Source organism: Amphiprion ocellaris, chromosome 21 (genome assembly GCF_022539595.1).
Source record: "Amphiprion ocellaris isolate individual 3 ecotype Okinawa chromosome 21, ASM2253959v1, whole genome shotgun sequence".
Lineage (NCBI taxonomy): Eukaryota > Metazoa > Chordata > Actinopteri > Pomacentridae > Amphiprion > Amphiprion ocellaris.
In genome coordinates this window covers 26,532,210-26,559,838 of record NC_072786.1, presented here as the reverse complement: position 1 = coordinate 26,559,838, position 27,629 = coordinate 26,532,210, and the positions used below count along the sequence as shown (strand labels likewise).

At 38.1% G+C, this 27,629-nt stretch overlaps 1 protein-coding gene across 3 annotated transcripts in view; it reads left to right on the top strand.

Moving 5' to 3' along the window:
* Positions 1-27,629, top strand: part of LOC111581796 (plexin-B2-like) — a 272,748-nt gene that overhangs the window by 27,422 nt on the left and 217,697 nt on the right. For 2 of the 3 annotated variants that reach the window (XM_055006285.1, XM_055006284.1), the window contains exon 2: positions 3,612-3,717. The exons of the other annotated variant lie outside the window; for it this stretch is intronic. The gene's annotated coding sequence lies outside the window, so the exon portion shown is untranslated. The remainder of the gene's footprint in view (positions 1-3,611; positions 3,718-27,629) is intronic. 3 annotated transcript variants of the gene reach the window in all.

The window sequence follows — 27,629 nt, the reverse complement described above, 5'->3', positions numbered from 1 at the left end:
ACAGTAAATTTTGCAAAAACTTATGCTACAGACTATATTAAAAGTTTTTTGTGGATTTTGCTGTTAAAAATGTATAGATGGTTGTGCAGGATGTGATGAGAATGTCATCACCCACCCAAGTTTGCGAGGCTCTGCATTGAACTCCCTAAAGTTTGCTGTGTTCATCATTAGAAGAGTTGTAATCATTGCTGGACTTTGAAAGAGCTTTGATTTGTAGGTGATTTTTATTTTATTTTTTTTTTACTGATGGTGCCCAAACACAGTGGGACGTTCTAAAGTCTCCAGATATTCCGTGCTACAAAGTCTGGCATTTTAAAATTTTGCAACATAGGCAGATAATGGAAACGGCAAATTTGCAAAAACTTGTGCGACAGACTATCTTACTGACTATTACTGGATTTTGCTGTTAAATTTTGTGGGATGGGAATTTCATTACCATCATAACGCTCTGCATGGACCCCTCTGGAGCCTAAAGTTTGCTGAGTTCATAATTAAAACAGTTGTAATTGTTGTTAGACATTAGAAGATTTGTAGGTGCTTTTTTAATTTTAATTTTATTTTTTTACTGATGGTGCTTAAACACAGTGTTAAGTTCTAAAATCTCCAGATATTCTGTGTTACAAAGTCCAGCTGTAGGCTTGGCACATCTCAGGACTGTGTTTCCATAATATATTCTTATTTGCATTTAAAAATTTTGCATCATATGCAGTTAATGGAAACAGGAAATTTTGCAAAAACTTATGCTAAAGACTTATCTTAAAGACTATTTACTGGATTTTACTGTTAAATTTTGTACAGACGTTCATAATTGTTACTGAACTTTGGAAGCGCTTCAGTTTGTTTATACTATTTCCTTCGACTTTGCTCAAACTCAGTGTTAAGTTCTAAGATCTCCAGATATCCCGTTCTACAAACTCTGGCTGTAGGCGTGACACACCCCAGGAATAATCCTCAACCGTGTTTCTGTAACATATTTTCATTTGCAATTTGAAGTTTTGCATTGCAGACGTTTAATGGAAATGGCAGATTTTGCATAAACTTTCCCAGCTTTACAGTCACGCTCGAGGTATTTTTTGCCTTTTTAAAAAAAAAAAAAAAAAAAAGTTAATGTGCATAGTGGATGCTGGAAACCAAACTTTTAACTCACATAACCGACCAGCTGTTTCTTTTGTTATTTTAGTCTAAAAATATTAATAAACAATAAAATAATGATGTGATTTTTGTTGTGCTCTGTACCAAACAAGCATGTTACTTTACATCTGGAGAATATTTATATGGGACAGAGCGTCTCTGTAGCACCACAATGCTGAATTTTTAATAGGATATTGTGGCACACTTTACTTTATATCACATCAAAATGGCAGCTCCTACGTTTTGGATATTGCACTTTGTCTTGTGATTTAGACAATATTTTGATAAATGTTGGTGTTGGCAGCAGTAGAAATAGTATTCAGACTGCTTTCTTAAGGAAAACTACCATTACTGTCAAGGATTACTTAAAAATAAACAATTAAATAGAAAAAAATGACAAAGAAAAGTAATTTGTCTTAGGAAAATACAAAAAGGACTGAAAGGACTACAATAACACGCTGATATGAGGATGAATCATCCTCCATGGACTAGAAACAGCTTAATATTTTTGGTTTCAGTTCAAATATCTCCATTATTAGATGGACTGAACACTGGACATTTAGGATCCCAGCTGAGTTTATGTTACTCATGTGATGTTATTTGTAGGATGGAGAAGTTTTTAAACATTAAGCCTACTTAAAACAGCTTCAGAGCCACCAGCATGGTTTCAGGCTCTTGTTTTTCTTGTGTTGAAAGCCATTTTTCTACTCAACTTAAATGTTTTTTTTTTTATCTTCTCCCTGAAAAACTGTGTGACTCTGAGTTTTACCGGGTTAAATGAATGTTCACGGTGTTAAAGGACGTTCTCTCTGAGGTCCACCACGGTCAGCGGTTCCTTCACCGTCAAAGACTTCTAATGTTTGTCAAGTGATTCCCATTTGGCGACAGCTGTACACACACACACACACACACACACACACACACACACACACACACACACACACACACACACACACACACACACACACACACACACATCAGTGACTGTCAGTACTTTACAGTGGATGTGACACAGCGTTACCCCTGAATAAACCAGTTTAGTGGAGTTGATGTCGCTGTTGACACACTGCAAGGTGTGGTTCGTTGTGTATGTGTCTGTGTGGGCTTGTTTTACGACATTCGTGTGTCCCACTATACTTGTGGGGTCTGGCAGCTCTGTGGAGGCTGAAATGCTGGAAGTTTAAGTGGCTGCTTGATGGTTAAGACTTGGTTTCAGGGTTTTACATTCAGTTGTAATGGTTAAGGTTAAAAGTGTGTGTGGTCCTGCACCATTAAGGACAATTCATGCTTTCCACGTCTGTAAAGGTCCCTGTTGGTCGACATGACGTAAATTTCATTATCTTCCCATGCTGCGAAGGTCTGCTTAAAGTAAGTGAAAAGGCTGTGTGAGTAGGTTCATTGTTAGCTACATCTTTAGAATTCATCAATAAAACATTGAAAGAGTTGTAATTGTTGCTGAACTTTGGAAATAATTAGATTTTTATGTGCTTTTTCCATTGTTGCTGAGCAAACGTGGTGGTCAGTTGTAAAATCTCCAGATGTCCTGTACTACGAACTGTAGCTACAGGCTCAGCAGTCATCCCCAATGTTTTCATTTTCATTTCGAAGGTTAATGGCAACAGCGAAGTCTGCAAAAACATACGCTACAGACCATCTTATAAACTATTTACTGGATTTTGCTGTTAGATTTTGCGCAGACGTTTGTGTACAACATGATGGAAAGTCCTCCAAGGTCTGCGTGGACCCCTCTACAGCCCAAAATTTATCGCCAGGCTGTCTTCAACATTTAAAAGAGTTGTAATTGTTGCTGGACTATAGAAGTGCTTTGATTTACATGCTTTTTCCATTGATGGTTGCCCAAACACAGTGGGAAGTTCTAAAATCTCCAGATATCCCATGCTAGATACTCCAGCTGCAGGCTGAGCACATGTCAGGAACAATCATTAACCATATTTTTATTTGCATTATGAAGTATTGCACAAGAAAATGTTGATGAAAATGGCAGAATGTGAAAAAACTTCCTCAATTTTGCAGTCTCGCTTAAGGTGGTTTTAGATGTTTTGGAAGAAGAAACTGACCAGTCGTTTCTTTCATTGTTTTTGTCTCTAGGCAACAAAAAAGATGTCTGATAAGCAGCTGACATAAAAGAATAATTACAGCTTTCCTGATTGAAAACAGTTCTTAAAGAGTTATTTCATTTTTTGCCTTGTAGATGCACAACATTTCATTTGTTTCTTCTTTTAGTTTTTTTTTTTTTAAGGGTTAGCAATTACAGGTTTCGTTTGCAGCTACCCCTACTGTCTTTATTGCTGCTACCGTACCCTATATTACCATTACCTTTGTTTAAAAGCCTAATTTGAATTTTATTTTTGTGTTTTTTTGCATCATTGCTTCAGATTTGCCAGATAACCATGCAGAAACCTCACTACGGTCCAATCAATAATTAGCCATTACATTCTCTTGCAATGCTTTAACTGTAGTGTGAACGAACCACGTGCATGCCGGCTGTTTGACTCTGCATCGGTCAGCTGATGAAGAAACCATGAAGTGGCCTTTTACCTGCTGGTTGAGCATCTGTTCGGCTCTGTGAGTTTCCCTTTTAAATATTTTTCTCGCTGGCCTCGTCTTCACCTTCTTCCTTTTCACTTCGGATCACCAACTTTGTTCAGACCAAACACTTGAACGCCCACCGTCACACTCTAGTTTTTCTACCTTTTTCTCTGCTCTGTCTGTCAGTTCATGACCTGTTATGAAGGGAAATAAATGTGTGAAACTTAAACAAATGCAGCTTATTTCTTGCAAATCCCTAGTATTGATGAAGACCTATGCTGCCTGCTCCCACCAATATTACTTCTAATGGACATATCTGTTTAAGATTTATCTTTTAGATGAAGTTTGTTGACTGTGATTTCCTTTAAATGCCAGAAAATGGTGAATAATGCACCTAAAAGTTCTCTTGTGAGCCCAAGAAACCATCACCAGATTGACATTTTTGTCTAAAAACTGCGATCTCATGAGACAAAGAAAGTAAAACAAGAAGATCCATAGAACTGGAAAGTTAGAACCAGAGTTGTGCTTTAAAACCTAAATACACTTGATTATTTTTACAGTATTTGATTGACTGATTACTTGGCTAATCACTTTAGCTTGAATGCAGAGGAAAGTGCAGTTAAGTTTAACTCTAGTAAGTCTTATTTTGCATGATTACATTTCCAGTTTTGACCAATGTACTGTGCAATGCAGTGAACTAAGGGCTTCATTCCTAAGCAGACAGAAGTTTAAATAGTACATATCCACCTTTGTAGCACCGTGAAGCTGTAATGTCACAACTGAAGCAGAAAACTTCACCTTCAGATCAAAATTAAAGCCCTGAAGCATCTAAAAATACCTAAATGTAGAACGAAGATCATATTTCTGCCCCTAGTTGGCCAGAAATGGAGTCAATTCAGCTTTAATTTGTATTTGTTTCAGCATCCTTCTACATTTTGACCTCAGTTTTGAAAGGAAATATTATAATTGAACTACAAACCTTTTTTAAATTGTAAACCAGGCTTTTCTCTCATTGTTACTCCTTCTGGAGCTGCTTTGGTGTTTTGGTTTTGGACGCCGACCTCTGATCGCTCTGAGAGACGTTGTCATATTGAACGCCATCAAAGCTGAGTGTGTGTTTTGGCCGTTGTTTTTGTACTCGGTGTGTTGTGTAAGTACTACTTACAGAATGTACTTGTGCTGGGTTTCGTATCTTTATATTTAGTTTGAAAGCGGTGGTTATGGTTTGGGCTGTTGTGCCGCATGTGCTTCATTTCCTGAGCGTTTGACCCTACATGACTTGGAGCTGAGCCTTCTTTACTTTATTTCTTTTTTTCATTCTTGGCTTCATTCTCGCTTTCTTTTCTCTCCCTCCTCGGATTTCTTTGTTGTTTTATTCCTAGAAGCAGTTGCAGTACAGTTCAAAAAATCTATATCTTATAAAAAATCGGCCTCTAAAACGGTCTAAATTCATCAATAATCACATTTACTCACTTTAACCGAAGACAGCAGCAAGTCGTTGTTTTGTCTTATGTTTGGTCGGATGGACCCAAAGATCATTTTTTTAAATGTAGGTCTGCAATGATTAATTGATTAATCCCTTAATTGTCAACTAGAAAATTCATTTCCGACTGTTTTGAAGATCAATTATCTGGTGTAAGTAATTTTTAATGAAAAAAGAGCACAAATTCTCCAATTCTAGCTTCAGAAATGGGAAGCATTGGCTTCTCAATGGTGGTTGACTATTTTGGGTTTTTTGTCAAGGCATTTGCCATCTAATTGACATTTTTCACCATTTTCTGACCTTTTATAGACCAGACAAATAATGGATTAATTGAGAAAATAGATGACTATGGAAAAAATAAGTAGCTGGAGCCTTAATCGTGCTACTTTATAGAATAAACAGTTGTTTTATACAGATAAATGTTCAGAATAAGTTGCTTTGTTCGCTGCTGCAAGGTAGCCTTAGCCAGATGGTTTAATATTGATAAACTGCAATATTAAATTTAAAAAATAGACCTGCAAGCAGCCAAATGCAACACCCTGTAAAATGTGCTGATTCCAGATGTTGAATAGGCAGATATTTGCTTACAAGGATTCAAACAGGCGGTTGATGGATATTAATGTGTGCATGTTGAGCTTTAAATGTACATAACAGTATAGAACCACACTCAAAAGCAACATTTTCTCAAATATAAACTCAGAATTGTACTGCTTATCATATCTGTCATCAATTTGAAGCAAAAAAGCAGCTAAAGCTCTACAACTGACATTCAGATAATCTGTATTTTTTTTAACAGTAACAAAGTGAAAGATTATTTATTTCCTTTATATACTGATCTGAACTAAAAACTGCATCTAAACTGACTGTGTGCATCTATTTGTTGCTGTTTTTCTGTGTCTCTGTCTTGTTTATCCCTCAGTCTCTCTCCCAGCAGTGGAATAAAGGAACTGCACCCATTTACAGTCGCATTGTTACCTCTAAACGAAACCAAATGTCAGATTTTCCTGCGACATGCACACACCACAAAGTGTTGCACCACGACTGTATTATTGCTGGCTCAGTCTGCACGTGAACTTTTTCCATCAAATACTCTTTCATGTTTCTGCATCAGCAGTTTAGCAGCACTGATTGTCTGTTATTTATTTGCATGCTTGTCTGTTTTGGAGTGTGCTCCTGTGTGTGTGCATTAGGTCATTTTGCCATCTGAGTGGTAATTACTGGCGGCGTAGAAGCAGGGCAGAAGGCTGTGGGAAGGTCGGGACATTTGTCTCTGATCCAGCTCTGTGTTTGTGCATGTCTTTTTATTTCTGTAATTGCTCGTGTCTGATTTCTCGTCTTTTTACAGATATGCCAACTGTCACCGCACATTAAGCTCTTTTTAAAAGCTGGGGATATAAAACAATAGCGAGCAGAACGTGGGTTGAATAATTGGTCACACATTTCATTCGGTAATGCATCACTGGATAGGATCAGAGTGTTTCTGACTGGACTAACATCCGCTCCACATCTGTATCTGGAATCCAGCAAACCCACGAGGTACATTGACGTGGCAGCAAACCAAACAACTGAGAAAACAGTAAGAATAGCTAGTGTAACTCAAAGGTTCCATATGGTGGAAATCTACGGTTGCTATGAACTTGGAGATGCAATATAAAAGCTACGATAGACGATCTTTACTTCCACCATTCCTCAACAGCTAGTTAGCCTCCTAGCTTTACAGGCTAACTCCGAACTTCATGTAGCTCCACCCTCCCACTACTTCCAGGTGAAACATCGAGAATGAGCAGCTGCCTCATCAGGTTTATTTACTTTCTATAGCTGCTTCTGCTAACAATAAAATGTCTCAGCCACAAGCAAAACTCTGCAAGAGTGAATGGAAGAGTCTTCATGCACTCCCAGCATCTGAGCAACTGAAACCAAATGGATTGCTTTTATTTTTGAGGGCAATTTCCCCACAACAACAGGAAAATTCTCAGTGTTAGCATGTTGTGCAGCTAATGTGGCTGATACTAGCATTTTAGATGGTGTCTCCACAGGTCAGAGCTCTGTGGAAACTTGAATTTAAACCAGTAGACAAGGTCTGGGTGGGTTACTGAGTTTTCATGTTACCTGTAGTGCTTCAGTTAAACTCAGCTGCTGTTAGCATGTGTTAGCCTCTCTCCTGCTCTCTGTGCTCACATACATTGCATCTTAATACAGCCAAATTCACAATGAAGCTGTTTACATATTTTTCTAGAAACCTGTGGACCTGGAGTTGCTGAGATTGTACCCATCCAGATGCATCTTTAGTCACTTCTCCTCTGGAGAAGCAGCGCAGACCTGTGCTGTGAATTTGGAGATATTTCCCTGTACAATGATACTCAGAGAGAAAGTTAGAAGTCTCACACAATCAGCCATTCTGAGTCAGTCAGAGAGAGTTTTCTTCCTGAAGTAGGCAGGGACAGCAGTAGCTCTGTTACATTTAAAGGTACAGATACGGAAACAGAATGTTTAGAACAAACCCAGGAGTTCTGCAGTCATCTTTATAGTGTTTTCATCTAAATAACTGAAAGATTCACTGTGGAGACTCATTAATTTGCTGAAAAGGGGCACAATATGGGACCTTTAAACCCTGGGGAACGCATAGTTTGGGATTTGGTGCTACTTAAGAAGAAGACAAGTTACATAAATGCATATAATAATGATCAGAAATGATAGAACTTTGAAGTATATCTGACAGTAACAACAGATTTAGCTCATTTTTTTCTCAGTTCTGTCAGTATACATATGTGTGTTGAACCTCAGTGCTTCTGTGACAACAAAAATAAATGTGTCTGCAGCAGCTATGCAAAGCAATCATAATTTAGCCATTTTTAGTCTTTATTTTATGTTGGGTATTGTCTTTGTCCGCTGCTCGCGTTTAGATTACTGTGAGGTCCTTGTGATTTGACAAACTTTTCAAACTCTGAGTGTTTTGGTTTATTAACTTCAGCATTAGCAATCAAAAAACATAATTATGCTCAGATTATTACTGAGAAATGGAGCAATTCCTCACATTTAAGGAGTGGTTCTGTCTTTGTTAGCAGCTTAATTATTAATTTATCAAAATTGCTGTTGATTAATTCTCTGCTGATTCACTTTTAGTTAATCAACTGATTGTTTCAACAGTAAAACTGAAAATCTGTGCATCCACATGTGCCAACTAATGCTGTTTACTGCTCAGTTTGTTTGTGCCAAAGTTAAAAAATCTCTGCAGATGGATTAGAGTCTGAGGAAAAGTTTCCAAGCAGAAGCTGTTGTGGGTCCAGCAGTTATTTCCGGTAGTAATTCCTCACATCAGTAGGTATTTCCTGGAGGTGTGTTTGTCTCCTCCTCCACCCTTTCTCCTCCATCTTTTATTCAGCCCTTCACGCTTTCCTCGCTGTCTTATACTTCTGTGTGTCGTAGTAAATTCCTGCTCCAGTTATGAGGTGATTAGTCATATGGTATCAGTTTATTTTGCCGGTAATGGAAACTGCTCGCTGCCAAAAAACACCCCTCTGTCAGCTTCCCTGCTTCGTTCTCTCCCCCAGCTTTCCTCCTCGTATTTTTTCACTTCAATTTCCCTCCTTTTATCGCCGTTCTTTACTCCTCTCACCTCCTTCCTCATTGCTCCTTTAACCCTCCATCCTCATCACTTTTTTTCCATCTCCTCTTGTACTTTTTCCCCCTCTAATGTGATTCATTTTTTTCTTCCACATGTTTAGAGAAGATGACAAAATGCCTCGGCCCCTCCCAGCTAATAAACCAAACAGACTCAGGAGTCGCTTTTCCGCCCTTTTTTCGCCACTTTAAAAAAACAGCGAGCTGCATTAATTGAGACAAACAACCCCATCAAGTGAGTTGCATTAGAGCAACAGTTCGCTAAAATAACTCTGCCGGTTGTTCGCACGGCTGCCTCTGTCCGCTCTGATAAATATTCTTCATGCGTCTTGCTCTCGAAACAGGCTTAATGTTGTGTCAATTAGAGAGGGGGATGGTTAAGACGAGCGATAAACACTCACAGATAGACAGTCAGTGTTTACTTTTCCTGGCTGCTGGTCTGATTATGGAGGAATGTGAGGACGTCTCGGTCATGTCAGCGCTGGAAGGTTGCAGGCCGTTCATAAAAAAACACACGATAAACAGCGCAGTACGCTCTTAAAACACGAGAAAGTCCACGTTGAAATGGCTGTGGCTGCATCTGAGGTGCTAATCTTGTGTTTGTTTTTTAAATTTAGTGACGCACGTTCCCAAAAATCCCACAGTAACTATAGAAATAGCTGATAAGACTGCATAAACTCTGACATACATGAACCCAAAATGAACAAAAACCAATGCAGCAGCCAAAATAAGCTTCTGTATATCCAGAAGCCTCTCCTAAAAATGTAATGTGAAATAAACGTTACAATAATTAAGATGACAATAGAGAAAAAGCTGGCAGCATTACTTTATTACTCCACCAAGGAACGGCGGAGTTATGTGACGATGGGCAAACGTTTGTCTGTCTGTTCGCAACATTCCTCAAAAATGGATTAGTGGATTTCAATGAAATTTTCAGGGAAGGTCAGAAATGACACAAGGACCAAGTGAAGGGCAGTGAAGTGAATACTGACTGTACAACGCACCTGTCAGGCTAAAAGTTCACGGTTTAATTTGAAAACGTGACATAAAAATGAATATATATGGCATTTTTATATGAAGGTTGCATTGAATTTCTTATTTTGCACAGTGAATTTGAATATTTGAACAGCTTTCTATTCTACGTCTGCACTTACCAGTGGAATAATAGGAATAATATGAAAAAAAGATTTAATATCTTCCACTTTAACAGTACAGGTGAGATTTTAGAACCAGTCTTGCATCATTTGCTTAGTTTCCAAAGCTTGATGCAAGGTTTTTCCTCTTTAAAGATTTGTATGATAGTAGATAAGAAGAAAATTAATTTGCAGCAGTTCTGAGTTTTGATGAAAAGCAAGTTGGTTTTCTGCCAGTATTGCCAAATACCAACTGGCTCTCACATGTTAGAATTTGCTGTTTTTTCTGTCGTTAGCATCACAATAATTGGAATATTTTGGGGTTTGGAAGAACTCTTTTTGGATAAAAACAAGGCACTCAGTGATGACACCTTGTATGGAAAGCTGTTTTACCTTTTTAATAGTTTGATTGGATATTTACTGCAGACTTCAAGAACATTTCACTCTTACAGGAAAAATGGCGTCACTTTTACCATTCTCGTGTTTGTCATTCTAGATATCTACAATCTGCAGCTGAACAATGATTGGTATTATTTACAACTTCAAATATCTACAATTTCTATTTCAAAATGTCTAAATTCCCCTCAGTTCAAAATATCTCCACTTCCCTTTTTAGATTCTTAAATTAAGTTGGAATCAGTCAGAATGATGATGTAGATGCCTCAAACTGGAATTATGACTTAATTACAGAAACTGAGAACCACTATCCGATGGAAAGCCTCGCTTGAGCAGCATCATCACAACAGTTCGGACCAATCAAAACCACCGTTATAGATATCCGCACCTATTTTTACTGATTGCATGTGGTTTTGATTGGTCAGAATGATTCCAAAATGATAAACTCAGCTAATAAACATGCTATACACCCCTTTGTCTTGTTGTGGAGGATTTCTTTATCACCCAAGATTACCTAACTGATTAAAAACAGACTGAGAGACGAGATGAGGCAGGTGTGGAGCAACAAAAAACACCTCGCTGGCCATAAAAATTATGCAAAATCAAAGCTTTCTTCCTTGCTGAGAAACCAAAGTGTTGTTGCTGTTGTCCAGAAGACGTATTACAGCAATACTTCTTGGTAACAGTACAGCCTGTTTTCAAAGAGACCCTATCTGTTGTGATGTATTTGCTCTTAAATTACAGTCTTCTCGGAGGCGCAGCTTGATATTTGCTATCTAACTCGAAAGCATCCCAATCGTTTGTTTAGAAAATTAAAATTCAAGGATGTATGGCATTAAAAAAAATGGATTTAATGAGATGTTACCCTTAAAGTTTATTGACCCCTTTCTGCTCCGGCTGTTGAAACACAGCAGCTGGAATCTCACATGAATCCAACAACAACATTTAGCTGAATCCTGAAGGGTTGATTGGTGTGAATATAAACAGATGAGCACAGTTTTTCAAAGCCAGTTTGGGATTTGGGGTCATGTAGACGGTTCGAGTTCAAGGTGATGTGAATGTTGCAGGTTTTGAAATGGAAATGTGTGAGGGATCAACGCCTGTGGAAGGATGTAGATGGGAAATAGCATGTGTGCGACTTGGCGGGAGGCAGACGTGGCATACTAAAGCTGCATCTCATTAATGTAAGAGTGTGAGCTGCCAAACAAGAGGACGTCAGTGCCAGCAACACACAAACACAACACGCTTACTGTGGGGTTGTTTCTCAAGGACACAGTTGTTCTGTTGCCGTCTGCTGTTGGGCGAATCTGCCTCATCTCAGCTTGAGTGTAAACAGACCTCCCCACCCCTAACATTTCACCAAACAAGTTCCACCTCCAAAGGAAAAGATTGGAAAAGTCAAAGTTTTAGGGATTAAATTTGGACTTTTTAAACTTGAACTGAACCACATTTGAGAAGGAGTAGGAAAGAGCAGGGCCCAGCCTAACAGTCTGTGATTAGGTTAAGTAATCCTAAATGGTGTTTAAAAGCACTATGGGAGTTTAGCTAGCAATGGACACCATGACTAAGACCTTTGTGGCAGTTAAGGACGTCCAGCCAGAGCTAACAAAAAACCAAGATGTAGTTTTCTAGGACAGCTTTAGAGCGGCTACTAACATGCTTAAAGTTTATCTCTACACTCTTAGAAGTACAAGAGCTTAGGAGTTTACCTAGTAATCAGCACAGTGACAAAGACTTTTGTAGCGGTGAATGACTTCCAGTCCAAGCTCACAAAAAGACAATCCATAGTTTACTAGGACAATTTTCCCTCAGTAGAGGCTAATGACACAATCAGAGTTTGTTTTTGCACTCTTAGAAGTACAAGAACAGAGAGCATTGTGGGAGTTTACCAAGCAATCGACACAATGACGAAGACTTCTGTAGCAGTTAATGACTTCCAGCCTACGGTCACAAAAAGAACATCCCTAGTTTACCAGGACAATTTCTTATAATAGAGGCTAATAACACTCTCAAAGTTTGTTCCCACACTCTTAAAAGTAGAAGAGATACTTTGAGTGTCCCAACTAGAGATGTTAATGATTAAACCTTAATCGATTAATTGCAGTTAACAATTTAACTGATTTAAAATATTTTAACTGATAAGACAGAAGACAAAAAACATACATGTTACAAGGGAGGCGAATAGCCGCTTGGACTACAAGCAGTTCCGTGTTGGCAAGCTGAAACATTGTGGGAGTTTAGCTAGGAATGAGCACCATGACAAAGATTTTTGTGGCACTTAATGACCTCCAGCCAGAGCTCATGAAAAGAAAAGAGATGTAGTTTACTAGGACAGCTTTAGGGTGACCAATAACAAGTTCAAAGTTTGTTTCTGCACTCTTAGAGGTAGAAAAGCCTTAAGAAACCCATCGGGGTTCCTCAGCAACTACGAACGGTAATGATTAACTGTTAATTGATCAATTGCAGTTAAGAATTTTACTGATTTTAAATGTAATAACTGATGAAGTGAGAAGATGGTTTAGAAGTATGTTAGTACACTCTTAGAAGTACAAGACCAGATAGCATTTTCGGGGTTTAACTAGCAACGGGCACTATGACTTCTGTGGTGATTAATGACTTCCAGCCAGACCTGAAATAACGAGCTTCAGTTAAACAGGACATTTTTCTTATCATGCAATGGCTAATGACAGACTCAAGGTTTGTTTCTACAACCCTAGGAGTAGAAGAGTCTCAAGGAACCTTACGGGAACCCCCCAAAAGGTTTTTCAAGGAACCGTTTTGTTTGGTTTGGGGCTCTATTTGAAGCCTCTTTTTCCTGTTCTCTTTCTTCTTCTTCTGAATATTATAATAGCAATAGCATTGGGCACCATGACAAAGACTTCTGTGATCATTAAGGACTTCCAGACAGAACTCACTAAAAGATAAGGAAGGTATTTTACTAGACAATTTTCTGAAAATGACTAATGGAACTGAGACACTATTATCAGAGAAACCATATGTCTGTGGAAAAACGGCTTGAAAAATTGTCCACTGTGTGTCATTCATATTAATCGATTATTGATTGATGAAGTGGTGGACGAATGGCTAAAAAACTGTTCAAAATTTGCAGCTGTCCCAGTTTGGTGTAGAATTCTCTGCAAATATTTGAAGCTTTGACTGCAGGGGAAGATGGAAAAGCTTTGAAAAATTTAATATTAATAGGAAAATACAGAACACAGAAATTATTTGAATGAGCCAACTTCATGTCTGGGAAGCAGAAAACTGGGTCAGTTTATCTACCTGGACAATATATTGGCTATATGCAGAAAAAAACACGATAAAAAAACATTGGTATTTGTCTTCAAACATCCAAATGTTTCCAATTCTGCTTCGATTTATCTTTCCAGACACAGACTGTGATTGATCTGCAGGCGCTTCATGCATTTCCATCAAATATTTGATGTGCACTCGGCTGCTGTTAATGCCGAGCTTTGCGGCAAACAGATCAGAGCAGTCACGGAGGGGAGAGTTTAAAGAAAGAAATTTTCAGGACAGGGCGACGGCGTGACAAAAGTGAAACAGACAGAACACGAAGGAAGCACAGGAGGTCAGAGAATGTGGGATTATAGATCGATAAGAGGGTTTCAAGGCTGATGCTGGCACTTGTTTTCATGCCATAACATTTCTGGTGTCTGTCAGGAGTTTAATTCTCTTCACTGTGGAGCAGATTATGCATCGGTGTTTCGACCGCAGTGACGGCTCGGTGGCAGTTTTCATCCTTAAACCTTCAGCTGCAGCAGCTGTTTTTGTTTTGAGAAAAATAAGACTGTATATAGTTATAAGTAAATGTCAGTAGAAGGTAGCAGCACAACATAAACGATGCTTAAAGTCTTCATGGTGAAGGCGTAGATACGATTTTTCTAAGTTTACTTTAGCCTTAGTCTTACTTTCTGCTTTATCCTTTAGCTTTCTGTATAGAGCTGCATGATATGCAAAAAAGACATGTATGGATTATTTTGATGCTTGAAGTCTTAATGATGAAGGTGTAGAGAAGATTCTTCTTGGTTTTCTTCTTTAAGTGAAACATTGCACTTTCTGTCATCAACTTGATGCCATCTTTGTTGTAGTTCAAACCTCCTTTTGAATTTGGTTTATCCTGCTGAAAATTTACAGGAAATTGTGGATTTTAGCTGTAAATCACTTCCCTGCTACTGCTCTTCAATCTGTAATGTCAAATAGTTGTTTTGTTTCTGAGGGGAAACACTTGACCCAGAGTGGTTTGTACAGCTTCTGATCTGAGATTTAGAGTTAAATAATTTGCCTATACCAACGCTACTTGCAGTTATTATTGGTCTGTGGCTTTACGGCTTGTGTTTTTCATTGCTCACACCTTTGTGTACAGCGTCCGTTAGCACTGCTTGGCCTTTATTTGCAGCCATTTGGGAGGTTGGATTAGCTATTTTACCCATTTAGAAATGTCTACCCTTTGAAATTTCCCATTTTGTTATATTTTGGACTTGCTGGTTGTCAGTGCTGGCCCAAAATAAGGCTTTATAGCTACTTACAATCAGAAATTTGCTTCAATTAATGGTTTAAAAATTACATGTGTGAATCTGTGTTTTGGTATTTCTTGTGGTGATGCGATAGACTCCTTTTAATAAACTGTGCCTAAAGATACCAGAGCTTTTGATCCTTTTCGGTCATCTTGCTGCATAATGGACGTCCTGTAATGACTATTTTTCTGTCAGCTGTATTACAGATTAGTCGATTAATCTAAACATTTGATATTCACCCCAAAAACTCCCCCAAACTACAATTTATTTTAAGTTTGTTTTATTTTGACAACAAGAAACGGTCTAAAAAAATGTCATGACTCAACAATTGCACAGTTAAACAGAGTAAAAATATTCAACAGAGTAAAAATATTCATTATAACATATCAAAGTGGACAAAGTACAGCAGTGGTTAAAAATATTAGCTCTATCTCCTGTGAAGAAGGTAAAAAAAACAAGCACATTTGAACAAAACTAATGAACGAACCGCGACTCTGGATCATTAAAACAGTGGAGATCAAAGTCTGTATATGCACGACCAGCATGATGCAAGTTTAAGTGTATCACAGCTTTCAAACAGAGTCAATTCAAACTACTTTACATAAAGCAAAGGAATGAATTAGAGCAATGTTTAAAGTGCACAATAGAACTGTAAAAAATGTGGCTTCACCGCAGTGAGAGAGTGTTATTGATCGATCCGAACACACAGCTCTATATTCATCATATCAGCAGCAGATGACAGTCGGCGCCTGATTTGATAATTATTTTTTGGGAGGATAATAGGAGCTGTGTGTGTCAGTACAGCTGCAGGAATGGAGAAGAGAGTTTAGTGTCATGCCAATGAGAGAAAGTTTGCGAGAGGCGATTAAAAAGTTGTTTAGCTGCAGTAAAACATGGCTCAGTGTCCGTCCAGTGATCGGAGGCTTTACTCTGTCACTTCCATTAAACATGCCGTCCTCATTTCGCTTCTCTGTTCACCTCTGCTCTCTCTCTTTTCCTTTTCTTTCCCTTGCTCTCTCACTTTTTAATGCTTTTCTGTGTCTTCTTTTCCCGGCGATGCTCATCTCTCGCTTGGTTGCCGTTGCTGAGTTTCAGACGCTCTGCTTGCTGCACCTAAAGACAGACCGATCCGCTACACTGCTCAGGAAATTGGACCCTCAACAGTCTGTATATTGGAAATGAAATTCCTTTCAAAGGCCCAGACAGCGTCACACACACACTCTTTAGCCCACACACAGACATCTACTGGGGTTTGAAGGCAGGCGTCGCTGGTTTTAACTATAGAGTCTTATCTGCTGAACTGCTATCAGTAGTTTAAAGATAGAGCTGGCAGAGCTGAGTCACAGCTCTTCCTCTCTCTCCCGGCTGTTGTCTTTCTGACAGTCGGCGTCGCTCGTCCATGTGTGCTGCCGACAGATAAGGCATTGATGTTAATTACAAGACATGTCGCCTGTCAGAGGGAGCCAGAGAGGGAAAGTCGTGCACGGAAAACGAGACCGTGCGCTCAGACTGACAGGATTTTTTTCCGGCGTCGACACGAGAACTGATTGTTGCAGGTGCTTGTAGCTGCTGTTGTAGTCGAGAAACCGAGACAGAGTCGTGACCGAGACTTCGAGGGGTTGAAACCGAGTCGAGACTCAAAGGCCAAGGCATGTTTTCTGCACTAAAAGCACACCGACTACCAACAGAACAAGTGGTGCTTAACACAAATGTTTGTTATGAGGAGAGACTGTATAGACTAGCGTAGATCTGGAAGATGGGGCATTGGCTTTGGTGGAGAACTACAACAGTAAAACTTTGATTCATCTACGGTTCCCATGTGTACGAACTATGGGTAGGGATGTGTATTGATCAACTACAATCCTTTGCACCATAAACTGCTGTTGTGGTCTTAAAAACGCTTTAAAAAGTGTCTTTGTCTCAGGCCAAGGAAAAAATGATGACCCTAAGACCAAGATCTTGAGTACTACATCAGTTCTTGTAACGAAAATTGGTTGTTTAACAGTGTCAAATTTACGAGATTGATCATTTTCGTGTTTAATACAACTTGGATCTCACTTTTTCCAGTTAAGATGATGCTAACTGAACATGACAATATCATGTCTCGTTTCGATAAACCACATCTGGACCCAAAGAGTGGATTTGATCGGTCGAATTTTCAGTAGTAATTTAAATTCCTTTAAAGATTGTATAAAATCAGGATGTTTGATCTTTGTATAGTTTCTTTTAACTAACATTTAAACAGGTTGCTTCCTTTCTACATACGCATGTTGTAAACAGCAGCAGTTATATGGTTCACTTCCAAGATTTTGTTGCATGGTTCACCTTTATTGATCAACATCTCACAAGTTTTGAATAAGCCTCCTAAGGGGAATTAATAAGATTTGATCCAAAGGGTTGATTTAGTTTACAATTTAGCATCACCAGTTCCTCTAAAAAGGTGAAAAACAATTCTAGCTTATAATGGCAGGATAATTTTGGTGTTGTTTGTGCACTCACGGCCTGATAACATTGGTGCTTCAGATCCAGTTATTTTGACTTTAAATCTGTACTTGAGCAGCATGGGTTTAATTGAGGATGTGGACCTGTTATCTCCGAAGGACTGAGCACATTGCATAATACCGGCTAAGCGTTCATTTGCAAGTAAAAAAGACGTCTAGACGTTCTAAATATAGTCCCATCTGTAGGTCCACTAAAATGCTGTTGATAGTGCGGTTACGTGAAACCTGAAATCTTGACCTGCAAATTACTAAATCACTGCTTTCTGGTCAGTGCAGCTCCAGAGGAAGGTGGAAAGACACGTCGATTCAAGAAACCTGCACAAAATGTGAAGTGCTATCCACTTTAAAAATGCTACATCTCTGCAATCCAGTTTGAAATGTTTGAAGTTTTGCAGCCGGCTGTTTGTGTTTGTTCGTCAGTCGCCTTTCTACCTGTTGTTCGACTCCCGCAAGACCACGGCTCGCCTCTGTACTTGCATTACAAAGACACAGTGTGTGTCTCACTGTCTGTCAGGCTGACAGTCTGAGCCATCATGAGAAGCCCTCCCGAGGTGGTTAACGTGCACACTCGCGCACATGCACGAGTGTGAGTGTGTGTGTGTGCTGCAGTGTGTGACATTTTCTTTGTGGGACCTTTTTCATCTGATGAGTTAAAGTGGATCAGGAGGAAGCGTTCGGCATCGACCGGTGGATTCACTGTATGTTTGTGAGTTACCAGATATTTATTGCTCATATTTCCCTCCTTTACAAAGCAGCTTTATGAAAACTCACAAGAAATGATCCAAATCAAATCCTTGAATGAAGCTAAATGCTCCAGCAAATACATGTCCTCGCTGCTTTTTATTATTAGTTTTCTTGTTGCAAATCTGTCATTAGTTCTGCTCAATAAGAAAGAGGGTCAATGGCAGATATAAATAATGCACAGAAGTGTTACTGACCTTGATGTGAAGATGCCCAGGTTTTAAAAGCCTGCATAATAGTGTACTAAACTGTCAAAGACCTTGATATTAAGGCGCAAAAGTATCAATAGCCTGAATATTAACACATAAAAGAGTCAATAAAACTGGATATTAGCGCGCAAATGTATCAATAACCCATAAATTAATGCACAAAAGTGTCAGTGACAAGGTTAATAATGGTTGAAAGTGTCAATAACCTGGACATTAATGTGCTAAAATATCAATAACTTGGATATTAACATACCAAAGTGCCAAAAACCTGGGTACTAATGCATAAATGTATCAGTAGCCTGGATATTAATGCACAAAAATGTCAATAGCCTTAATATTAACACATAGACGAGTCAATAAACCAGATATTAAAGCACAAAAGTATCAATAACCCAGATATTCATGCATGAAAATATCAATCTGGATATTAAACACCAAAAATGTCCAAAATGTGGATAGTAATACTAGTTAAAGCATCAGTAACCTGAAAATGATGCACAAAAGTCTCAATGACCTGGATAATTTTGGTCAAAAGTGTGAATAACTTGGATATTAATGTATAGAAGTATCAATAACTTGGATAATAACATACAAAAGTGCCATAAACATGGGTGCTAATGCACAAAAGTATCAGTAAGTTGGACATTACTGTGCAAAAATGTAAAAAATCTGGACACTAATGCACAAAAACATCATAAATCTGTGTACTATTTGTGTTCGCATCAGAAAACGCTATTTATTTCTTCCATTTAACTCCTACACACAGCAGCTTTCTGGTTGCCTGAAAACTTGACAGAAAAGATCCAAATCAAATCCGTTAAATTAGTATAAAATGCTCCATTGACTGTTCAGAGATGGCACTAGCAAATACATATCCTCGCTGTTTTTATCAGTGGTTGTTGCAAATCTGTCATTAGTTGTACTCAATAAGAAGCAGGGCTGATGCCAGGTGCATTCTTTCCATTATTTCTGTTGTTAAATTGCTCTTAAAATTCATTCCTAGATGATATTAAGAAAGATTTGGTTCAGCGCCTTCAGAACTGTAATTTCCTCTGTAGCAAATTTGCCAATTTATCCTCTCAGCTGTTGGCAGCCCTGAACTGGAATCCCCATTAACCTTGAGGCTGAGTCATTTTGGCAAATTCCCATTAACCTCCAGAATGAGTTGTTTGGCGAATTCCCATTAACCTCCAGCATTAGTCGTTTATCAGACAATGCAGGAGTGTTCATGGGAGGGTTCAGAACTTATTTCAGGCTCATTCGGAGATATTTTTCTCTCTCGTACAGGATGATTACTAAAACTAGGGGTGTGTAAAGTCAGCTGAGCAAAACACATTGGAACAGCAGGTTTTGCATACTTTATGGGCTGATTGCTGTAGCAGTGGCAGAAATTAAAGGCAGATTTTATATTAAGTTCAGTTCCTCGGGCTTCCATGTTCCCCTTATGTCTGCATTGGAAGCAGTGGTTTTCAAAGTTTTTCTGCCATGTCTTTCAGGAATCAGAAAAAGTTTGTGCATCTCAAAGTACATAAATCATATTAATTCAACCTAATTTTACCCCAGATTTCTCCCACTGGTCCAACTGTTGTAAAAATATGTGGGTTAAGCACCTTGAAACCTGTTGAAACCTCAAAAGACTGGACAAGTCCCACTAAATAACTGTTGTCACCAATTTGCACGAATGTTTAGACTTTCAGGCAACCCTAATATGTTTTTGCATAACTTTTGTTAATGCCAAGCATCCACACTACTCCTGTGATTTAGGATTCCTAAAAGAGGGAATTTTGGGAACTATAACACAGACAACCACACATGCATGCTGAAAGTGGTAAAAACCTAGATACGAATGCACAAAAGTATCAATAGCTTGAATATTAACACAGAAAAAATGTTAAAAAATGTGAATATTAGCACACAAACGTGTCAATAATCTGGATACTAATGCACTAAAGTTTTAATAAACTGGATAATAATGCACAGAAGTGTCAGTAACCATGACATTAAGACACCATAGTGTTAAAAACCTGGATATTGCTTGACAAAAGTATCAATAACCTAGATACTAGCGCACCAAAGTATCATAAACCTGGATAGTAATGATCAAAGTTATTAATAACCTTAATATTATCCCTCAAAAATGTTTATAGTATGAATATTTACGTATGAAAGGGTCAAACCTTGGATATTAGAGCTCAAAAGTGGTACAAACCTGGGTATTAAGATGAAAAAGTGTCAACAACCTAGCTATCAATGCACAAAAGCATCAATGGCCTGAACACATAAGAGTCAATCAGCTGGATATTAAAACACAAAAGTATCAATAACCTGAAAATTAATGCACAAAAATGTCAACAACTCGGATAATAATGTATAAAAGTGTCAATAACTTGGATATTAAAATACGAAAGTGCTAAAAACCTGGGTACTAATGCACAAAAGTGTAAATAATCTGGATGCTAATGCATAAAAATATCAGTAACCTGGATTTTAACATACAGAAATATCAATAACTTGAGTATTAAGGCACCAAAGTTTCAAAACCTAAATGTTAACAAACAAAAGTATCAGTAAACTGGATCTATGAACAGTGTCAGAAACCAGAATATTAATGTGTGAAAATATCAATAACTTGGATATTAATGTAGAAAAGTGTCAATGACGTAGGTGACCTTTGCTCAAATTTGAAAACATTTCAAGATCAAGATCCTTAAATATTAGTAAAGTTTTATCTTGATTTAATATTGCAGTGAGAAATGACAGGGGCAACAAACACCCAGAAACTGTGTGGATTTCAGAGGTTTTAATGTGAATATTTTCCTGTTTCTTCCTCTGTGACAGTAAACTCGATATCTTTGGGCTGTGGAAAAAAATCACAGGCTTTTAGAAGCACGATTGACATTTTTCACCATTTTATGACTAAATAACTAATCGATGCATTGAAAGAGTAAAGGACAGATTAGTCAACAATGAGAATAATGGTAAATACCAGCCGTTAGAGCTGTGGATGGCTGTTTTCATGTGTGATCGACTGCTGAACTGTCCAGTTTATTCCCTTCTCTATTGCTCACTATGAGCTGGATCGACTTCCAGGCTTCTCGGTCAATATGCTATATGGGATGTGAATTGGATTTAGCTGGTAATTCACTCAAACTTGAAAACTGACAGTCGTAATAGGTTGTAAACCCCATGAGACCCTGTAAATGATATCAGGGTGGAGCTGACGGATGGCTGTGCCCTGATGGGTCACTTACAGTACTTCATTTATGCCCCTTTGAGTAACAAGTGGCATCAGAGTGCATAAACCAAACAAAATTGTCATCTCAGCCTGTCGCTGCCCATCTTTCTCTGGTATATCGTAGCCTGAGTTTAGTGCCATCATACAGCAGCTTATTGAATCAACCAGAAGCCTCAGAGAGTAAGAAGAGATTAGATTACACTCGGAGCATGGGCTCTTTTTCTATCCTGCTCAGCGATGTGTGTCCATCCAGCCGGGTTGTGTAGCACTAATTTAACCATGCTTATACACCCCCACACATGTAGACATATACAAGAACCACATCTGAAGGAGGGGACCGGTTTAATCGAGGGTCAGCGAGCATGTGAACGGAAATCTTTATACAAACAAATGGAGGACAGAACATATGAAAGATGGTGAAGGAGAAAAGTGATAGAAGAAATGCAAGAAGAGATGGAAATGCATGAGTTCCCTGCAGTCGGCATCAGGCATAGAAATTTTTGGAAAAGGTACTGATGCTATTGTAGTTTAGAACCTGAATGCTAATGCACTAAAGTATCAATAGACTGAACAATCAGGCTCAGAACGGTTAATGATCTTGATGTTAAGAGAACAAAATTTAAAAACCTGGATACTAATGCACAGAATTGTTAAATTATGGATATTAATGCACAAAAGTATCAATAACTTGGATATTAATGAACGAAAGTGTCAGAAACCCAGATAATAACACATAAAAGTATCAGTAACGTGAATGCACAAAAGTAACAATAACCTGGATATTATTGGATAAAAATATCAGTGACCTGGATATTAACTCACAAAAATATCAAGAGCCCGGATACTAATGCACAAAAGCATCAGAAACCTGGATAATAACACATCAAAGTATCAGTAACATGGATATTAGCACTCAAAAGTGTCAAAAACCTAGATGTGAATACACAAACGTGTCAAAAGTCTGGATATTACTGTACAAAGGTGTCCATAACCTGGATATTAATGCACAACAGTGTCAAAAACCTACATATTGACACATAAAAGTATTGATCACTTTGATATTCTTACATTATTGTGTCAAAAGCCTGTATACTAGTGCACTAAAGCATTAATATATTAATATATTAATATTAATATACAGAAGTATGAATGGCATTGATGTTAAGACACCAAACTTTTTAAAACCCCAGTTACCAAAAATATCAACCTAAATGTCAGTCCCCAAAAATGTCCAAAATGTGCATATTAATTACCTGGATATTAATGTACAAAAGAAGCAATAACCTGGATACTAATGGACAAAAGTGTCAAATACCTTATGCAGATATTAATAACCAAAATATTAATCTACAAAATCGTAAAAAATCTGCATCTAAATTCACAAAAGTATCAATAAGTTAGATATTAACATGAAAAAGTGTCAGAAACATAGATATCAATGCACAATAGTGTCAAAAATCTGGATATTACTGCACAATGGTGTCAATAACCTGGATTTTAACATACAAAAGTATCAGCAACTTGGATTTTAATGCACAAAAGTGTAGAAAAATTAAGACATTACCAAACAAAACCATCAGTAACCTGGCAGTGTGTGAGTTCCCTGCAGGCAGGTGTAGAGAGTTAGTGAGATTTCCACAGCGACATCCGTTCAGCATTCAGCTGAGGGCTCAGCCAGGAGGATAAATACAATCAGTCCTAGTAGCTGCACGGCCAAAACACCCCGTTCTCTCACATTTGGACCAGAGAACTTCCTCGTGCTGCATCCTAAAGCCAACCTGGTTCTACTCCTGAAGTCCAGATCAGTGTGTTTACAGCCATTGTTTTACTTGTTCTACTCCTGGTTGCTTGGTGAAGTTACGCTGTTGGAAAAAACAGGACGTCTTTGATCATAACAATCTGCTTTTCACACATTTGTTCGAGGTTCTTTTACTAATTTAAATTAAGGGGAGAAAAGAGCTGTATTTTTGTTTGCTAGTTTGATCAAAACCTGCTTGATTTGTTGTCTCCTGGTGCCAGAATGAACTTTTTTTTTTTTTTTTTTGAAGGCTTTGCACAAGATGAATTCCAGCCGGTTCAGAAAGTTAAATGCGAATATTTTCTGGTTTCTTTCCACCTGTATAACTGAAAACTCAATATCTCAGAGTTGTGAACAAAACAAGACATTTGCCATATTCTTTTGGGAAATGTTGGTCATTGTTTTTCACCATTTTCTTGTATCTATAGATCAAATACTAGTCAGTTAACCAAGGATATTCATGCACAAAACTATCACTAACCTACTTATAGATGCACAAACTGTCCACCTGAATTTCAGTTGCTAAAAGTCTCAAAATCCTGCATAGTAAGGTATAAATGTGTCAAAAACCTAGATCCAAATGGACAAAAGCGTCAAAAATCTGGATCTTAACATACAAAATTATCAATAGATTGAATATTAATGCATAAAAATGTAAATAACTTGGATCTTAACATACAAAAGTATCAATAAACTGGATATTAATGCATAATAATGTAAATGATCTGGATATTTACAAACAAAAATATCAATAAACTTGATAATAATGGACAAAAGTATCACTAGCCTGGATCTTAACATACAAAAGTATCAATAAATTGCATAATAATACACTTAAATGTTAATAACCTGGATGTTAACAAACCAAAGTATCAATAACCTGGATATTAACATAGAAAAATATCGATAAACTGTATATTTATGAGTAAAAGTGTCAATAGCCAACATACCAAAGTTTAAATAACCTGGATACTAACATAGAAAAATATCAATAAACTGGGTATTAATATACAAAAGTATCAATACTTGTGAACAAAAATCTTGGGTTTTGGGGAACACTGATCAACATTTTTCACCATTTTCTGAAATTTATAGAAAAACAAACTAATCAGATAGTTGAGAAACTACTTTACAAATTAATAAATAGTGAAAATAATGGTACAGGACGTCTTTGATGGCAACAATCCGTTGTTTTGTTTTTTTTTTCTTTCCTCCTTTGACAGTGAACTAACTATCTTTGGGTTTTGTCTGACATTTTTCACATTTTTTGACTTTTTATAGATCAAACAACTTATCAGTTTACTAATTAAATAGGAGTAGGAATCTGCTATATTTTTGTTTTCCAGTGAGAAGATTGATTTATTGTCATATAAAATGTGGATGGTGGTGCCAGGATAAACCATTTTGGAGGTTTTGTTTTTGATGAATGCCACCCTGTGGTCCCTCCAGGGTTAGTATGGCTGGATTGGACGATGATATTTGGTTGCAGAGCTGCTGGCCAGGTTGAAAACAATGTTTAGTGAAGGTGTTTATGAATTGTGTGAAGGATTTGGGGATAATTGCTATCCTGATGGGATGGACTCTTCCAGGATGACAATGCTCCCATTCACTGAGCATTAGGAGCCACCGAATGGTTTCCGGATTCCAACCCAACTGAACACATCTGGGAGATTTTGGCGCCAGATGATGGAATACCTTCTGACTGAATGGTGTTTATCCCTCCAGTAGAGTTTGAGAGACTTAGAGAATCAGTGTTAAGGAATCTGAAGCTGCTCTGACCTCAGTAAGTTTCAGACTACATCATGTTGCCAAGGAGTTTGCTAACAGCTAGCTTGAGCTGTTGTTTTGGCTCAGTTTTATAATTTGCTTTTTGGTTCAATTAAAAGTGCGTAAAAATAGCTGTTAAGAGTTGTCGTCGTTGCTCTTTTGTAAGCCCATTTTTCACCTCTACAAACTCTGCACATCAACTCTAGAACGATGTTTCACCATACTGAATGTATCTTCCAACATCTTGCTCTTCTGTATACCATTTCTGAGCCATGCTGCATTTATTTTATCAAGAAATTATGCCATATTTTGCTCTCAATTTCTTTAGTTGTGACCTCTCGGCTCTGTGGAAACACTACCTGCAGTTCAGCCGAAAACTTTTAGAATTTTAGTCACGTGACTGGTGGTCTCAGCTGAGTCAATCATGACTTCTTGGTTGCATCAAGGAGTGGTGAATTTTTTAGTTTTTACAGAATCTGATAGAAACAATTTTTGCAATTTTTAAAAAAAATGTCATTTGCAGAATAAAGGGATTTTGATGAAAAATGATAATTTAAAGCATAGATTTGATTGTTTTTCTTGACCGAATTGCACGTTACACATGACACGTTCAAGGACCATTGAAAAGTTGAAAATCCAACAGTTTTTTCAAGGTTTTTGGCTCTAGTTTTTTACAGAATCTGGTGCGAATGATTTATTTTGGAGAATCTTTACATGAGATGAGCACAATAAAGTAATTTTAATGGATTTTAAGCTTAAAATTGGCTGCATTTGCTGACGAAACAGCTTATGACAGATGAATAGTTCAAGAACTGTCTGTTTTTACAGTTTCCTGCTCCAATAAATGGTGTGTTTTCTGGTGATTTTTCTGAAGATTGCAGGCCTTTCAAAATACTCCATGGGATTTAGAGTTCATGGCTTAACTGATCTCTTGATGCGTGTTTCTCAGTCAATTTTTTTTTTGACATAGTGACCCCTAAAATCTGTTTGGGTCATCTCCACTGGCATCAGTTATGTTCTGTTTAGTTTCTGACAACATACTTTGAGTGTGAAAACTTGTTGCAGGACTTTCTTAGGTGGAGGTTCTTCTTACGTGTCTTGAGGAGCGCTTGCTGCTGATGTTGTTGGAAATGGAAACAGGCGGCGTGGCTCTTTAGCAGTCACATCCTGTTCTTGGACGACTTGCGGCATGTGATCTCCAGAACCCATGAGAACGGCAGCTTAAGTGGGTTTTGAAGCGCCTTGACAGTGATTGATACCAGCAGGGAGCTCTGAATACAGACCACACCGCTGGTCCTTATCAGCGACACATCCAGCTCCAAAGCAAGATGTCAGCTGTTTGCGGAGGCAGCGAGGACGTGGTCGGACTGCAAGTGTGGTGACAATCTCGAGACTTTTCCACCGCTGAGGAGCTTCAGACTCATCTTTGATGCTTCAGAAAGGAGCTGGAGGCTTGAGATTAAACACTGGACACCTCCAGTCACACGATTCACTGGATTAGTCGCACAAAACCTCCAGAGCAGCAAACTGCAGAGAGATGGATGAATAGTTACCGTAATTGTTATTATGGTTCTTTTGCTGCGGTGCATCTGTCTGTGCAGCGTCTCCGTGCTCCTTTTCTGGTCTAATTGTTTCTAAACTGCCGAGTTAGAGGTCTCAGAAGAGCGGCGGTGTGATTGAAAGCAGCACATAGCGACTGAATCACAACAGAGGAGCTTCGTTTTCTCGTTAGCTTTACAATGCAGAGTGTCTGTCCTCTCAGTGAAGCCTGATGTCGATAGAACCACCTCAGGCCAATCGTTTCTGCAACAGAAGCTGCTAATTGAAGCCGAAATGTGAAATAAATAATTAGCAGCACAAAGAGACGGACTTGCAAACACAGAAAACAGCATGTCTGGGTCGTAAACACTCGCCTCTGGGTGACATTTTACGGACACTAAGCAGTTTTAAGGTCTTACTCTGAACGGCTTTCAGAAAGCCAAAGAGCTGAATGCACAGTTTCATCACCACTCGTCTACTTTGTAAGATAACTCGCTAAAGTAAAGTTAAACTCCCTGAATGCAAGAAGTCATGAATTAAATAATTAAACCCATGACCTGGATTCAATACTGTATTTGAGAGATCTTTGATCCCACTTCTCGAGGCTCTGCTGCTTCTCATTCTGTCGAATTTCCTACAATATTCCTTCTTAGATAACAGATAAATCCAGTGAACTTTTATAGAAGCTCAAGTCTCACTTCACGTTAAATCTCCAGGACTTGTTCTTTAATTGATTTTTATACTGTTTGAGTATTTTCTATGTGGATTGATCTGCTGTATGTTGATGTTTGAAGGATTTTTTTTTTTATCTGTTTGAGCAGATTTGGAGTGCAAAATGTAGTTTTTTTCATAGAACCTGGTGCAGAGTCTTTATGCCAGGCAATTTTTTAAAATGAGATGTTGCAAAGAGTGATTTTTCATAAAATATCTTTATTTTAGGTGTAGCGTGTGACAGGTGAGTGGTTCAAAGAGCGTCTGAAAGTTTAAAATCTG